Raw genomic sequence first — 4429 nt, 5'->3', positions numbered from 1 at the left:
CTTTAATTTCTTGTTTAATTTCACTACTCTTGCTACATTTTCTTCTATTTCAAATTACTTTGTTAATATATGAAATTTTGATTTCTTGAAGTTTTGGTTGATGAATTTTATGTTTTATGTTTTATACTTGTTTGATTGAATGTTTATTGTTGATATTGTGAATAGTTTGGTTATAGTTTTCATTTTCCTTTGCAATTTTACATGTTTTGTTTTTATGCCCACAAGATATTTGTGAAAATGCCAATTATGAGTTTTGAGTAGATTTTCACACCTTGGCTTGGAAAATGAGTTCTTAGGATACTAGAGTCATAATGTCTGATATTTAGTGGTAATTCTTGGGTAGTTAGTTGGTTCTTGTTTCCATTAACGTTAGCTTTTTACTAAGTATTAGTAAGTTAGCTAGAACTTATGGATTAAAGTTAATTATGCTTGCTTGACTTTCTCCTCGATGTTAGGGGTTGACGAAGTGAGATCGACTCATCATAGTTGCCATAGTTGTGGTTATGACGATGATAAGATTCCTTAATTCTCATTCCCAAGTCAATGCTCTTTTATGCATTTATAGCATTTTCACTAAATTTTGATCTTGTTTCTTTTAATTTGCATTAATATCCTTTTTGATCCTTTATTAGTTCTTTTATTCCTTAGTTCTTTTATATTTTCCATCTCATTCTTGAAACCCCCCCCCCCTTTCTTCACAACTAAGAGTATGACATCTTAATTACATTGTCCGAGGGAGATGACCCGGGATTAAAACTCCCGGTTTTTATTGGTTTTGGATAGTGACAAATCTTTTGAATTTAATCTTTGATGTTGGTTGATTGTTGGGTTAGGACTATACTTGCAATGCTAATTTTATTTTGAGGAAAATTCCTAACCCACTATTGGCTCACATCAAGTTTTTGGCGCCGTTGCCGGGGAGATGCAATTGGTGTCATATTTTTTGTTGTTGTAAATATGTCCATAGTGTAAATAGCCTACTTTTTGGTTATTTGGTTGTTTTTGTTAATACTTAGGTGTTTATTTTTCTTGTTTATTGATGTCTTTAGCTTTTATTTTCTACTTTCTCTATGAGTTATCACCCTTGTTGCTTGGACTTTGGTTGTGATTACATTGTAGGGTATGATGACTTTAAATTTGGATTGCATCATGGAGTGGAAGAATCAATTGAGGGAGAAATCGTATGCGTATGAGCAACACCTATGGTAACTACCTCCCCCATGTTACAATGAGACAATCCCTTCCTAATGTGCATACCAATCCAAACCCTTACACAACCCCCAACCACCAAACCTTCAAGCACCACACCATCCACCTCCATGGAATCCAAATGTTTATATACCTTGCCACCAACCATATGAACCATCACCTCTTTACACACCACCTCAATACCCTCACCCACATAACATACCTTCTAACTATACAACATTTCTCCCAACTATTAAACTTTTTTTTTCACTTAAATGTGAAGTTCTCCAACCCTTGCCCAAGAACAACAAGATCTTCAAACTTTCTCCAAGAGCAAGGAGAATTCCGAAAGAAGCAAGGGGAGTTCATGGCTACCAAAGTCGAAGTGGTGAATCGCTTGGCCTTACTACGCTCAAGCAATCAAGACATTTTCCTTGAGGAATGTGGAGGATTAACTAAGGAGTGTAGTGAGGAAGAGAACATGGAGTCTCAAATTGAAGAAGTGGAGTTAAGGCTTGAGTCACAAGAGGAAGAAAGTAAAAAAATTGAACCGGAAGAAGTAAAAAGAGAATTGAGGGAATTTGATCAAGAAGTGGATTCCATGATCAATGATTTTTTGTCCACCTTGGTCAATCCCTCAATGATCCTGATGAACCTTCCCTTTTTGAGTTTGAGAGAGATATGGAAGTAGACTTCACACAACCTTCTAAGTATGGATTGAATGATAGTAGGGAAAACTTAGAGAAGGTTGGTGGGGAAGAGCTAGAAAAGGGTGGTGAGGAAGAGGTGAACACCCAAGAAGTGGAAGCTTTCATGCAAGAGTTTAATAGGATGATTCCATTCCAAGGGCAATTTGAGTGGGTATCAATATCCTCAATGCACTTCATAGGCCCACATCACTTTGTAAGAAGTTTTTGATGAGTCTTTTCAAGATTTTAAGAAGTATTTCTTTAAGGTCCGACCTATAGAGGGTATTTGACCATTTTTCTCCAATGAGAGAAATGAACTCGCTTTTTTTTGTACTGGGAGGAGGATTCCAGTGTCATTAAGTATAACCTTGATGGTCTGGATGAGATAGAGGAGTGTGTAGTAACCTTGTTTTAGGAATGTTGGGGCTAATATCCTCATCTCAACACTAAGAAGTTTTTGATAGGCAAGCCGAGCTATGTTGGTACCGAACTAGTAGCTAGCTTTTCATTTTGCAGACACTTGTATGTTTGTCTGACTTATGTAACCTTAGTCTCTTTCCTAGTTTTGTTTTTTATTTTTGTAGCAAGGATGACCAACGGTTCGGATGCTTTACAAAGAGTGCGTCAGGAAAAGAAGAATGTTGTTACTTGGGCTATCCAGTTGAGAGAGGCCAGTAAGTCGGGAGACCTTTCTTCTCCCTCTAAGTCGGATTCGACCTTTTATTAGTTGCCCAAAATTGTCCTTCCTCCTCCTCCACCTTTGAATATGGAGCCTTTATCTCGAACTATTCTCCTTGTGCCTCCCTTCACCGACTCGGGTTCTCAAAAATGAAAAACTCCATCTTCCGAGATTTGTAGTGCTTACAATCAGGTTTTCAATACTGTTGCCTTTTGTGAGGAATATATCATTCCTTATAGTTCTATAAGCATGGATGATGTCTCCCTCAAAAGACACCTGGAGGTACTGGCTTGAGGAGGTATTTGGACGACATGGGTGTGTTCAACCCTTGTAAAGCAATTGGAGTAAACTCTACTTGGTACTATCTAGAGAGAGTTGTCTGACCTTTGAGCTGAGGTCACTTCTCTATGGGAGGCCAAGTCGGGGTCGGAGGCCGAGAAAAGGGTTCTTACTTTCGATCTTTCAAAACTTTGTGAGAGGGTGAAGCAGTTCAAGACAGCTCATGCTATGGTAGAGGGATTGCAGAAGAAAGTTGAAGAGAGTTATACTTGCGTGTTTGGGGAGAAGTTGGATTTAAAGGAAGAACTTACTAGGCTGAAGGAGGAGCATGGGTACTTGGAGGAATCAGTGGCTCTGGGGATGGATAAGATGGCTGAAAATCTGAAAGCTCAATTCTGGATTCTTGCGCCCGAGGTCGACCTCACTCTTATTGATCCCAACAAAGTTATGATTGATGGAAAGATTGTTTCTCTTGAGGATGAGACCATCCTTACCGAGGAATTGAAAACCTCTGGTGCCTGAGTTAATGAAACTCTCCTAGACTCTTCCACTCCAACTGCCAAAAATCTCCCTTCCTCTCCCATCTGAGTTGATGATTATTGATGAATAGGATCTTCCTCTCTCTTTTATGTTAGAACCTTTATTTCTACATTTGTGGTGACCCAGCTTGTGGATTTTAAACACTTTTTTGTAATTGTTATGTAACACCCTAATTAGTCTAAGCTTTACCTCGCGTCGTAAGGCAATGGTTAATCAAAGGTTACGACAGTTTTAAAGATCATACATATAATATATAGAAGAATTAATAAATTCTAGAAGCCCGATGAAGGATATAGCTCAAAAACAGGATTTGAAAAGCGCAAAACGTACTAGCAAAGTTACTAACTTAAAGCACAAGGTATAGATGTAATATAGCAAAAGATAAGTAGTAAACTCCACGTATTGGTTATTCGGAACATGTTGCGCCTGTAAAGTATGCTCCATGGCATGAAACTAGTTGTCCACTTCTGTGGGGTTGGATAAACCTTGAGAAAAGTCGCCAAGGTCATCGGGGCACCTCCCATATTATCTTCATTCCCTTCAACATTATCATTTGCATTTCCTTCGCCATTCCTGTTTCCATTTCCAACTGGTTGGCCTAACCTCTGCACAGCTTGCAGAGTCACAGCAGCATTAGCCTCCATGGTGTTTGCAAGATTCGCCATTGCTGCCATGAATTCGGCATGGTTATCGGCCGGTTGCGTATTTCTACTCTCAGCTCGTGAACGTGTACGACCTCGTCCGCGAGTGGCCATCAGGGTTCCTATCTACACCAAACAATCGATATCAAGGTGATCAGTCTCAATATCAAAAGTCTAGTGCTTCAATTATCCCAAACAGGCACTCACAAATAAGCATGCTAAGTAATATTAAGTAGATAACCTAATAGCATCAAAGAAAAGACACACAAAGTATGCAATGAAGCACAATCGGTCCACCCATCAGGCTCGCAAGAACGAACCGCTCTGATACCACTAAATGTAACACCCTAATTAGCCTAAGCTTTACCTCGTGTCGTAAGGCAAAGGTTAATCAAAGGTTACGACAGTTCTAA

Source organism: Arachis ipaensis, chromosome B9 (genome assembly GCF_059453495.1).
Source record: "Arachis ipaensis isolate K30076 ecotype BB chromosome B9, ASM5945349v1, whole genome shotgun sequence".
Taxonomy (NCBI): Eukaryota; Viridiplantae; Streptophyta; class Magnoliopsida; order Fabales; family Fabaceae; genus Arachis; species Arachis ipaensis.
Note: the sequence above shows the minus strand (reverse complement) of the source record.